The sequence below is a fragment of the Eurosta solidaginis genome, chromosome 1, assembly GCF_040869045.1.
Source record: "Eurosta solidaginis isolate ZX-2024a chromosome 1, ASM4086904v1, whole genome shotgun sequence".
Classification (NCBI taxonomy): domain Eukaryota; kingdom Metazoa; phylum Arthropoda; class Insecta; order Diptera; family Tephritidae; genus Eurosta; species Eurosta solidaginis.
In genome coordinates this window covers 254,355,974-254,369,401 of record NC_090319.1, presented here as the reverse complement: position 1 = coordinate 254,369,401, position 13,428 = coordinate 254,355,974, and the positions used below count along the sequence as shown (strand labels likewise).

Genomic DNA, 13,428 nt, shown 5'->3' with positions numbered 1-13,428 from the left:
AATCATAGGGTAATTCTTTACTTTAGCTTACAACTGCTAAAACTTGTTCAAAATTATCGGGAGGGGTGTCAAAAGACGTGCTTTGGGCCCAGGATCACAAAATAGAAAATTTTCATGTGGTTGTTGTAATTTTGATGATTTTGTTGAACCCACAAGAAAAGCTGGGTAAAAGTGTTTTGCGCAGATATAGTTTTGGCCTCCAAACCAATATTGGACCCACCCAGGAAAGGTGTTCTGCGCAAAATTACTTTGGATCCCAACCCCTGTTTTCGGAACTCACCAGGGCCATTTTCCGGTTTTGGAAATATCTTTTGACAGAAACTAATTATTTAATTTCCGCTTTCTGATTCGTGGTCCTGGGCTCATAACGCGTCTTTGACACCTCTCGCAATATTTTTGGACGAGTTTTAGCAGTTGTGAGCTAAAGTAAAGAATTACCATAGCTTCTCCGAACCCAACTGTCAACCTCACCTATCCGTGGCGAGTCCTGTTTCATTAACAGCCGAGGCCTATAAGGTTCAATGTAGTAAATTTAAATCGTCCCCAAGACGATGGGCTTGTTCCTTAATGGTGGTTGCTACTGGAACTTACCGGATCTATATCCGGCAAAGAACCATCAACATCGATAAATCTCCCAAAATCCTTCGAGAAGTGTGGTTATCGCTATAACATCAATGTCGTCGCATTTAAAATTCGAACTTTAGTATTTACCACCTTAAGTTTCGAATTTATTTCCAGATTTTGTCGAAGGTGCACTCAATAGACAGTAGAGCCTGACCGAACAAAATTTATTAGACATACTAATATAGAGGTGTATACGATGTCAAATGTAGGTCTACAAGTCTATAAAATATATAAAATAATGTAATGGAACCAAAAACTCCATATTTACACGAAGCCTAAAATAAAGGGTCTCTATTATACCCACTTTTGGGCCGATAGTCAAATGTATGTACAATAATTATAAATGTGATTAATAAACCAAGCTATCCAATTTAAAATATATATTCGCTCAATTTTGACTAGAGACATAAAATAATATTTAAATTTTTCATATTCAGCCCAATTCTAAACAAAAATTCCGTGCGAGTTTTTTCCCTTCTCCCATTCCTCGTATTCAGAGCTGGGTAAATTCAATTCCATTACATTACCCATTACATTCCTCAGTAATTGGAAAAAGTAATCAATCCCTTTCCTCCACAGCAAAGGAATTGATTACATTTCAATTCCTCAAAAAAAAAAATACCAAAAGTAATTTCGTTTTTTTGAGACTCGAGTACAAAAAATTTTTTGTTGGTTTAAAAAAAAAAAAAATACTTTTCTCAAATGTAATTTCTGCCCCAGTATTTTCGAAAGGAATTACCAAGTAATTGAAAATTTTCCAATTACATTACAAGGAATTGAAAAAGTACTTTCGAATTTTCCATTCCATTCCTCAAAGGAATTGCGAAAGTAGTTGAAAAACTACAAGTTCTTCTGTGTATAGGAACTTGCGCAGGTTGATGTGGGTGACTTTTCGGGTCGCACTTTTTATTATTTCATCAGATTTTTTTTTTTTTTTTTGAGTGGTAACTGAAAGCATTTGCAAACACCAATGCATATAAAATCATTATCCTCTTAAAGTTCCTAGCTAAGTAAGGGCATCTCCTTTCCTTCATCCGCTATCAAAGGGTGGGCTATAGAAAAGCAGCATACTTTTTAATTTTCTTTGATACATTCAGCTGGCATAACGTAAATACCAATAATGTTCCGGAAAACTTTTTTTCTGGTATTCTTGATCTTTTGAACCACCCATAGTTGCCTCCTCTGAACCATATTGTAATAAATAATGTTATAGCAGACAATGAAAAATCGTCCGTATAAAACCTCAGAAGCGTTTGAAGTGAAGTGTAACTAAGGTAAGCGGTACCAGGTGCTACTACATTTCTCAATGGCAAATGCTTCTAATAGTAAAAATGAGGCATCGTTTCGCCTCCTTGTTTGAAAAGTTTAGTGGTCAGATTTTCTTCTGTGCCTTATTGATTTTAAAGCGGGATATTTGCATTTCCACCTCCTCACAGTACGATGTTGTCCTGTTGTTGTTGTTGTTGTAGCAGTGCTTCGCCCCACCTAATAGATGCGACCGATCACAAATTGTCACCAATATCCTCTAACGCGAGTCCAAGGAAACTTGCTGTTTCAACGGGGGTGGACCATAATGAAAGGGGTGTTAGAGGCGTTGGTTCCACAGTACAATTAAAGAGATCGTTGGTGTCATGTGGGGACACATTGCAAGCGGGAATACATTTTGTATGTCGTGGTTGATTCTGGATAGGTAAGAGTTTACCTTGTTACCGTATCCAGATCAAAGTTGAGCTAGAGTGACTCGCGTCACGATAGTCACGATAGTGATTCCTTCTGGTGGTGAGGGTAGCTTTGATATATAGAAGTTAAACAGAAGTGGGGATAGGACACTACCCTGTGGTACCCTTGTTTAATTCTTCTTGGTTTGGATGTTGCGTTCCTGAATTGCACCGATGCCCGCCGATCACCCAGATAATTTGCGGTCCACCTTTTAAGACATGGGGAAGGGTAGACCCTTCCAAGTCTTGCAGTAACGTGCCATGGTTGACCGTAACAAAAGCTTTTGATAGGTCTAGCGCTAAGAGTACTGTTTTATGGTGGGGCTTCTGATTTAAACCACAATTTATCTGGGTGCTAATGGCATTTAGCGCGGTGGTGGTGCTATGGAGTTTTCTAAAGCCATGCTGATGACACGCTAGCTGCAAATTTGCTTTGAAGTAGGGGAGCAAAATGGCTTAAAGCGTCTTGGCTACTGGCGATAGGAGAGATATTGGGCGATATGACTCTCCTATGTTAGCTGGTGTCCCAGGCTTTAGTAGCGGGACCACCTTGGCCATTTTCCATTTTTCGGGAATGACAAAGGTGGAAAGAGACAAGTTGAAGACATGCGCTAAATATTTGAAACCCTCTTTCCCTAGGCTTTTAGGCATCGACATGGCTATGCCGTCTGGACCCACTGCTTTGGATGGTTTAGCATGACCGATGGCATCCTCAACCTCTTTGGCGGTGATGGTAATCGGAGACGCGCTGAATTTATGCTTATGTGCGTGTCTGTTGGCCCTTCGTCTATCTTTGTCGACCGTAGAATCCATTATATATTGTCGGCAGAATGCGCTCGCGCATTTTTTCGCATCCGACAGCACTTTATCGCCAAAGGCGTTGGAAATTTTTTCATTGTGCTTAGACGGATTCGATAGGGACTTAGCGGTGGACCAAAGTTTACCTACACCGGCAGAGAGGTTACAACCGCTTAGGTACTCCTCCCATTTCGCCCGCTTGTGTTCATCTACAAGCAATCTGATGCGTTGGTTTATATCCCTTATTTGGGGGTCGCCGGGATCGAGCTGTCTTATAAGGTCACGTTCTCTCGCTAAATTTGCGGCCTCCGGCGGAAAGTGAGGCCGAATTTCGGGAACTCTACCGGGGAGAATTAAGCGAGCCGAGGCGGCTTCAATGACCTTGCGGAAAGCACGCTCCCCTTGTCGAGCATCAGTCGGGATTGGGAGGGCAGCAAAGCTGTTGTCTGTAAAGGATTTGTATTCGTCCCGCTTTCCTTTTTTTAAGTTTATGAAAGTGCGTTTTTCTGTGACAATGAAGTCGTCGGTACGCTCGAGCGAAATAAGAATATGCAGGTGGTGTTGTTGTTGTTGTTGTTGTAGCGATAAGGTTGCTCCCCGAAGGCTTGGAGGAGTGTTACCGATGTGATGGTCCTTTGCCGGATACAGATCCGGTACGCTCTGGTACCACAGCACCATTAAGGTGCTGGTCCGACCATCTCGGGAACGATTTATGTGGCCACATTAAGCCTTCAGGCCATACCCTCCCTCCCCAACCCCAAGTTCCATAAGGAGCTTAGGGTCGCAAGAGCCTCGTCTGTTAGTGAAACAGGATTCGCCGCGGATAGGTGAGGTTGACAATTGGGTTTGCAGAAGCTATATGTTGCGTTGGCAACTTGCAGGGTTACGCTACACAGCCCCTTGAATCTGGTATTTTAGTCGCCTCTTACGACAGGCATACCTACCGCGGGTATATTCTGACCCCCCTAACCCGCTGGGTTGCAGGTGGTCGGATGCCAATGTTACCATCGGCTGCCAGTTGATGTAGTTTACGAGTCCTGCGCTCACGATAGATATATCCGGCGAACTGTGACAGCTTCCTACCATACGTGTGGGGGCGTCTCCGTTTATTGTGCAGAACGTCGTTTCTTCTATTTGATCCGCCAACATCTCACCCCTACTGTCCACCCGCAAGTTTGAATGCCATAGATCGTGATGGGAATTAAAATCGCCTAAGATAATGCGATTGTTTCCAGTGAGTACGGCGCTGATATTAGGGCGGTATCCACTGGTACAACAGGTGGCAGGAGGGATGTAGATGATGATTTCTATGTTTGCATCGCCCGACCGGACAGATAATCCTTGACGTTCTAATACACTGTCCCTGCGGTCGGTGTCGGGATCACATATATCAGATCTTACACAGTGTGGTGTATGATAAACGCGAGGCAACCTCCATTTCCGCTCTCGCGATCTTTCCTGTGGACATTATACCCAGAACAGGTCTGCAATGCAGATCTTGCTGTGAGTTTAGTCTATCTATCTAGTCTAGACTATCTCCGTGATCTTCCCAGTTAATCCATTATAGTTTAACTGCAGAATTCTGAAGTGCATAGGGGGTGACGTCGTCACTCTGGGAGTAAGTGACGGGTGACTACGCCTGGGTTGTGGAAGGCCAGGACACTACTGCTGTTGTGGCCCTGGGACTAGACGGCCTTGGGTAAGCATTGGGGTACCCGGTGTATTTGGGTATGCGGCCTGGCAACATGGCGCAATGAAACCCGTCGGGGGGTTGCCGTCGCGGAGACCAGAACATCTAGTAAAGTGGCACCGTCCATGGCAGGAGCTGCATTGGGCGGATGTCGCAAACGTATATATTCTGTGCTGGCAAACGGTGCAAAGGGAGGTAGGGACTAAGAGTCTGTTTCCCTGACCTACACAATTGCTTCCGGAAAAGAGGGGGGAAGAAGACGGGGGCAGGTGCTGATGCTCGGCATTGCTCCCGACTCAACTACGGAGATTGTAGGTATGAGTGGGAGCAGCCGTGTGAGTTGGTGGCGCCGTGGGGCGCTAGCAACAGCGGGTACTTGTTGTGGCTTGCTGAGCAGCGGGGCTGCTGGCAGGTAGCGGGGGAGGGGGGGGGGGGGCGCTAAGGCGCAGACTACGGGACGTCCTAGGACGTGAACAGCAAGGAGCTACAAAAGATTTATAGAAGTTACGTGGACGTCTGGTTTTGAGGTCTAGCCCAGTACAACCTGTCCGATGCAACCATCCCTTACTCGAGACACACTGACAAAGGTATGACCGTCCTAAAAAGATTCTTTTCCGGCAGATGCAGCAAAACCATTTCTCAGGACCGGGGGAGGAGACGGACCCGGATTGGGTTCGATACCTTCCCGGAGCAAGATAATATGGAGCAGTCCCGCTGCAAGGAGCTGCTGGGATGACAATTTGTGGGAGGGACGCAACAAATTAAATGGGGTTACACTGAAATGGCAGTCCTTGCAAAAGTCCCAACAGAATTAACAAAACTAAAAAAAACTATAATATTAATAAAGTTTAAAATTTTTTAAACGCGGTCACTTCTTGGAAGTGATACGGCCAGCCCGGAAATTTATTTATCAGATGCCATTTCCAGATGTCGTTTGGCATGGCATAAAACACTTGGCTCCCGGCTGTGTGTAGGAAAAATAAAAAACCAGCATACTAAAAGCCGGAAATATATCCACCCCTATTCTGCATTTCGATTACGTTCCCGTTCTACGCTCCGCTTTAATCGAAGTTTGGTATTCTGCATTACGACGGAATCGTAAAGAGAAGAGGAAGAGCAAATGACTTTTCGAAATCAGCTGTTGGTACGGAATGTGTGAACATTGGAACAAAATAAATTAAAGAAAATTTGTAAAAAACACTGAAAAACGTTTATATTTTATTATCCACGCCATTTTGTACAAAAAAAAACCAATAGAATGTATTGCCGCAGTGTTATATTTTTTTGAGTGAAGTGCTTTCATAATTGTAAGTGTGTTTTTGTCGTTCTTTTGGCCAATTCCCTGCCGTGGCCACCAAGTTTTATTAAAACGGATTCCTGCACGAATATAGTTGACATTTTCTGGATTTTAAGGATGCTAATTTCATCGCACTGTCCTAAATTACTTTATAAAGGTTTATTTATTCTTTCCGCAAGGATTGTTTACGTTTTCGCTTCACCTTCCTCTACGCCGGCAGCTTGCTTTGACATATAACTGGACCCAAAGAACAGACACAAATTATAGCTGTCTATTATAATGGAATCAATAGCCGCGGATTATTTATGGAGTTGGAAAGCAACGCATACAAAAATTGCCAAGCGAGAATGGAAAGGCAAATATTGCGAGATTTGTGTAATCCATTTGAGATGAGTGACGAATTGTAAGAAATTGAACTTAGAAGTGGTAAAGTTTAATGACTTATTTTCTTATTTAGGTTCAAAAAAAACTTTCGACTCAACAAGGATGCTTTCAAGTATGTGTTAAGATACTTTTGCGGGGCAAATACGTCCAAGGACTTCGACATCGACATGTTGTTTTTGACCTGTAAACATATAAAAAACAAGCATCATCAAGCCTTCTACGTTTCTTAACAAGTTTTACTTACATTTTTGTTAAAATTCTGTTATAAATTAATAAAAAAATAAAAAGAAAATATTTTTCCGCCAACTAATTTGCAACTTAGAAAAACGGAACTACGATCGAAATGCAGAATACAAAAAATCGAACGATTCGAAGTAGGATCGAAAGAGATTGGAACACAGAACACCAAAATTGCCAAATCGAAAAAATTCCCATCCAAGTCGAAATGCAGAATAGGGCTGATCGTCTTAGACAGTGAGAAATATAAAATTTAAGTGTTTAATTAATTTTTTGAAACTATAAAAAGTATATGTACTTACTTATTAAAACTAGTTTTATCGTCATTCTAATTTTTCAAATAAAAAGAAAATTCAATTTCCTCAAAAATATTACGAAAATTTATCGACTATTGTAAGGTTTTATATATCAAGGATCCCGTTTAAGATTAGGCAACGCTTATTTTTGTTTACCTTAGGGATAAGGCTTATTTGTAGCGTAAATAAGCATACAATAATTCGTTATTAAAAGGCGTATGATGTTCTTTATCCACCTTATTCTGAGGTCCATCTACCAGGAGTGAAACCAGTATTCCTTTTTGCTTACAACCTCCAGTTTTTCCTGGGATGCGAAGGCTTTCCTACCTTCTTAACTCTGTTACCTGATATAAGAAAATAGAAAAAATTGTTAAATTGACTTACCAAAGTTAAGTAAAAAGTATTAGCACCTCATCTTTTAATAAGTAAATAATTAATAATGAAATAAAAAAGTAAATAATTTATTAATATGTACATATATATGTGTTTGGCTTACAAAAAGTTACAGGGGTTAACAAAGTCAATAATATCAAGTTGATAAATTCATTTCGTTTAAGCTATTAGCGCTTGTTATACGTACATACATACAATCATATACATGATGATTCATCAATTTAATATTGACTCCCGTGTAGGTACCTCATCACAATTTAGTTTTTTCTTGCTATTTGCCGATTTGGTAATTGTTGTTTCATTGCAAAGCATTATTGCGTTGATCGCACACATGTATACGTACATATGTATGTATGAATGTACATTCTCATCAGTGTTGCCAGAAAAAAAATTCTTTGTGGCTAGAATCTAAAAATAAAGAGCTAAATTTCTTCAAGAAAATCCAAAACCCGCTGCAAAAAGAGCTATATAGAGTATATGTATAATTTTCAACGTAAGTTTTCACATTTATTTCAAATTATAGTTCTTTAAAGTAAAAAAACCCAGTTGCCTTTTTATTTATTTCGGCAACATAGTTTCAGTGCAAAGTGTATATACCTAACTCGTTTCCAACGAGTATTGAAGTGCATTATCCCCAACCGTTCCAGTAAACCAGAGCAAAAATCATATTGCCGGTGGTAGCAGCAGATATAACCACCGCCACCGTCATCATCAAAACGCCGCCATATCACCACCACGTCCTCGCCATCACCGCCGCATCCGCAGCAACCACGTACACCAAAAGGAAGGTACATTTTAGATTGTACCCCCCTAAACACAAAGTTATAAAAAGATACAGAAAAAAAAACAAAAAAAATAAGGTACAAGAGAGGTACATAAATAATACTGTTTTTATAGTTCATTTTATATTTTTTAATAACAAAAATACGTTATTTTATTTTAACTTTTGTTTTGCCATTTGGCGGTAAGGTATCGTTAAAAAGTAAGCAGTATATTTCACACTTTTACGATGACGGCACGACTATAGGTTCGCAAAAAATACGACTTGCCAAAATGTTGGCCGATGAAAATTAATTAAAATTTTTTCCAATTTTTTTATTCAATTTCTAACGTCCTACGGGTGTACGAATCACCATTAAAATACACGTGTACGATATTCAAGTATATGTTTGAAGGGCCTTAGACTCCAAAATCAATGATTTTGTCCTCAGAACATGAATTATTATTATTGCTACACTCATAAATATTTTTTGTGTTCAGATATTTTTCCACTGCGTTTGTAATCTCGTTATTTTATCAGTACTATACATGTTTTTTTCATTTGTGAAATATGAAAACCATTGAGGTTTTACAATTCTCAGTGTGGTTTCAACCGAAAATAAATTATTTTGCTAAGCGTTTCTATATTGTACGGCAAGGGTAGTCTTATTTGCTCTATTAATTTAATTATGAAGTCGCGACATATATTACGTATCTTTTTTTTAATGAATTCGTCTATACATTTATCTTCTTTTTTAATTCGTATATATTCTTCAAAGGTATAATGAAAATAAGGTATTATAATCTGAAGTTAAAGGGTCGAAACTCTTAGAAGGTGACACTATGCTGTTGCACAAGCTGGAAAGCGAATGTACAACCTCATGACACGGTTTATCGATTAAAGTAAAGGGCTAGATCTGGCTCCAAAAGCACCAAAATGGCAACACTCTATATATCACTGCTTCTACGAAGCCATTATTTTCTTCTGTTTGTGCTCCATGTTATTATGGAAGAAATGTTTACTATATCGATACATTATAAATTAAGCTAAATTTAAATAAGACCGTGGTGTGAAACATGGTCAATTATGGGATAAAAACCCTCTATCCCCTTTTAATTTGTTGTTTTTGTTTTAAATCGGCAGTGGCGTGGTAAGCCCTCCGAGTGTATTTCTGCCATGAAAAACTCATCTGGGTTTCGAGTTCGAGATATTATACCTGCAACTTTGCCCCCTTTCACTGTGATGAGCAGCTAAATATTGTGTAAACGGCCAGCTGTTGTTGTTGTTGTAGCGATAAGGACACTCTCCGAAGGCCTTGGGGGGTGTTATCGATGTTGATGGTCCTTTGCCGGATGCAGATCCGGTACGTTCCGGTAACAAGCACCATAAAGCTACTAGCCCGACCATCTCGTGAACGATTTGGTATGACCACATGAAACCTTCTAGGCCATACCGCTCTCCCACCCCCAGATCCAGAACCAGGCCAGAGCCTCGGCTGTTAATGAAACAGGATTCGCCACGGGTAGGTGAGGTTGACAATTGGGTTGGAAAAGCTATATATTTCGCTGGCAACTCCTTGAGAGGGGTTGCGCTACACAACCCCTTGAATCAATTTGGTATTTTAGCCGCCTCTTATGAAAGGCATACCTACCGCGGATATAATCTAAGCTCCCTAACCAGCTGGGGTGTAAACGGCCATAATGGTACATATTGGTACAACAGTTTAAACTCCTACTGAAAAGTTGGGCTTAAGCATTAAGTGGTTGTTGTAGCGATAAGGTTGCTCCCCGAAGGCTTTGGGGAGTGTTATCGATGTGATGGCCCTTTGCCGGATACAGATCCGGTACGCTCCGGTACCACAGCACCATTAAAGTGCTAGCCCGACCATCTCGGGAACGATTTATATGGCCACATTAAACCTTCAGGCCATCCCCTCCCTCCCCACCCCCAAGTTCTATGAGGAGCTTGGGGTCGCCAAAGCCTCGTCCGTTAGTGAAACAGGATTCGCCGTGGATAGGTGAGGTTGACAATTGGGTTTGGAGAAGCTGTATATTGCGCTGGCAACCTGAAGGGTTGCACAACACAGCCCCTTGAATCTGGTATTTTAGTCGCCTCTTACGACAGGCATACCTACAGCGGGTATTTTCTGACCCCCTGGGGTATTAAGTGTTACTTTTAAATTCTTGTCAACTTTAACTGGTGTTCAAACTGACACTGAAAAGCTCGGATTAAGAGTAGCACATAGAAGGCAGAATTAGACAGCTTTGAACTTTATACTCTTATGAGAAAGATATAATAATGAACGTAATGTTCCTTAAAATCAGTTCAGGGTTTACTAATTAAGGCTGGGTCAAATAAACAATTTTTTTCTTTTTGGTATAATGAAAATGTTAAAGATATCTAAAGAGAAAGCCGGTAAAATTTTATTTTTTATTCCAGTCTAGAATTTTCGAGTATTTACTAAAAGCGTTCCCGAGCTTTAAACCAAATCACTGGTTATACATCGAACGTTTTGTTATAAACTGATTCAAGGCCGCGGCACAATGACTTTTTTCATATAGATGCATTTAACATAAGCTTCTGCATTCCAATAACATCGCCACAATCAACCAAGATGATGCGATTGTAAATATGAAGGAACTTCAGACTTGGCTATTGCAGTTTATTTCGCCTTGCCCATTCACATACAAAGTTTAGCGAAGCACTGGTATAAACATTGTCCCTATGCAACAAAAATACTTGCCAACATATTTTGTGTCGTATTCATTTGTTATATTGCAGTTTTTACTTGCGAAACATGTTATACAAGTTACCAACGAGTGGGAAAAATAACACTATGCGACAAAATCAACTTTCTTTCTGGGTATTGGACCAAACCAACTTTTTTGAGGAGATTGAGGCTTAAGGATAAAAAGTACTATCTCCGTTTTCCTAAGTTAGCCTCTAAAAAATAGATATCGGCTTTCGAAGTTCGAAATTCTACATTTCGAAATTCTATTTTTTTGTTAACGCGTTCAGCAAATTAAAAATGTGGTCGTGGTCCGCTCTTTTCCCTTATTTGAAGGGCTGAATTCTTTTTTGAGAAATTTTGTATAACAGCTGTTATAAGAGGTGAAAAGTCAGAATATGAAAAACCTGATATTTCCGAAATTTCGCTACACATATCAAAAATCTTAATATTGCTGTGAAGGTGGTTAAATGGCCTTGATTTTGATAGGCATATCGTTAAAGAAAAATTTGGCAAAACCCCTGTTTAAGCGAAAAGATGCGTTTTTTTACCAAAAATTTATTTTAACCAATACAATTTCTAGCTGGTAAAACTATTGAATATTAAATAAATCATGGTGGCCACCACCATAGTACAGGTTTACAAGTATGATATGTATGAGAAGGAAACAATTCCTTTCTCTTTCTAACATACTGCCGTTTGACACTTCGCTCAGTGCCAAACTAGTGTGGAACTCAGTGGAACCTGCGTGGAACATGCGTTTTGACACTGAACGAAGTGTCAAAATTACCGGGGTTGCTGTCGTGGAATAGACGCAGGGAAACAAAAAAAGGAGCGGAATATCAGATATGGGTTGCCGTGATGGTAAATTTTTTTTTTTACGAATTTAGTATGAAAATGTATTGCACCTATATGCGTCCTACAGGAAATTATACAAAAGTCTTGAATTGGGGTATCTGAGGACGCGTAGTTATTGCAGCATTAAGAATAGAAACACGAGTGCTAAGTTTTTCTACACGTTCAAAAGTTCTCCGCGAAAAACAGTTTGAAACCGAGGTCGACTGCAATTACCCGTCCAAAAATGTGGATGGAGAAATAAAAAGACGCGTTTTGTCCTGTTATCTATAGTTCAAAGGCGAAAAAGTATTCGAATTATTGGAAGCGAGGCTAAAACGCGTCTATTAATACCTCCCTCGACGGTTTTGGTCGTGTTTTAGGAATCGTCGCCGTTAAAAAGTATCACAATTTGTTAATTAAAATTATCCAAAACATATGGATTTTAAACAGAGATGTAATTAAGTGGTCATTTGAAAGTAAATAAGGATATTTCTTTGTAATTTTGCAATAAAAATTTTACACAGCTTTCGTTAGCAGCTACTACACTTTTCTTGGACCTAAGAAGTACAACAGTGCCAAATAGCATCTACACAAAAAACGAACAAGAACAAGCATTTTATCAGGTGAGCGTGGCTGTGTATGTGCGCGCTGCTACATATCCTACTTGTAGACCTGTACTATGGCCACCACAGTTAACCACCTTAGTTTTGATGTGTAACTGAAAACAGCGCCATCTTACGGAAACGTTATGTTTGTGATGCTTCTATAAGGCAGCCATGAGATTTCTGTCAAACAAAAATTTCAAAACTCCTAGCGCAACGGTCATTTACAGTTATGAAATATCAATCGAAATTGCGAATTTCAAGGCCATGAGCGTTTGCGAATATGTTTTTCTTTGGTGGTAAGGAAATAATATATTCAGCTGTTTATTTTTGTGCAAAATACGTATTCTGATACTCTAAGAGTAAAATCCAACTCAAGCTTGCCAAAATTTTGCAATAATATGACTTTTTCAAAGTGGTTAGCAGAAGTAGCCACCGCTCGGTGAGTAGCTAAACTTTACGCGAATTGTAGTGAAATACAATATAGAACAAAAATTTAGGGTTTTTAGAGAAAATGGCCAAGAAGAAGTTATCTGATCATGAAATTGAGAACTTATCGATATATGAAGATATACCTTCAGATACTGAGAGCTGTGCGGGTGGAAATGGATCTGATGAAGACAAACCTGATAATGAAGACGTTCCCCTTGACTCGCAACAGTTTTCACTTGGTGACAATTTGTTTCCATCTGATGACGAGTTTGACTCTGACCAAGCTCCCTTATACCATCTGCTTGGACGTAATCAGCCCACTACAGAAGGTATTCCGCTACTAGCCCTTGGTGTGGGCCCTCCAAAATGGAAGAAACCTTATACAATTTTAGCTCCTGAAAACTTTACAACATCAAACCATTTGCCGGACGAAACAACCAGTCTAGCTGCACACAAACAGTTGGCCCCCCTGAAAATTTTCAATTTGCTTTGGCGGATAAGATTATGCGACACGTAACATTTCACACAAATCTATATGCGGAACAAAAAGGAAGTACTTATAAACCAGTTACCACAGATGAGATATCGGTTTTTATTGCGCTGAATTTAGTAATGGGAGTGAAAAAAAGTCC

General features: G+C 39.9%; 1 protein-coding gene across 4 annotated transcripts in view; it reads left to right on the top strand.

Annotated features, from left to right (window-relative positions):
• The window catches only part of krz (beta-arrestin protein kurtz), a 46,944-nt gene that overhangs the window by 2,261 nt on the left and 31,255 nt on the right, over nucleotides 1-13,428 (top strand). The gene's annotated exons all lie outside the window — the stretch shown is intronic.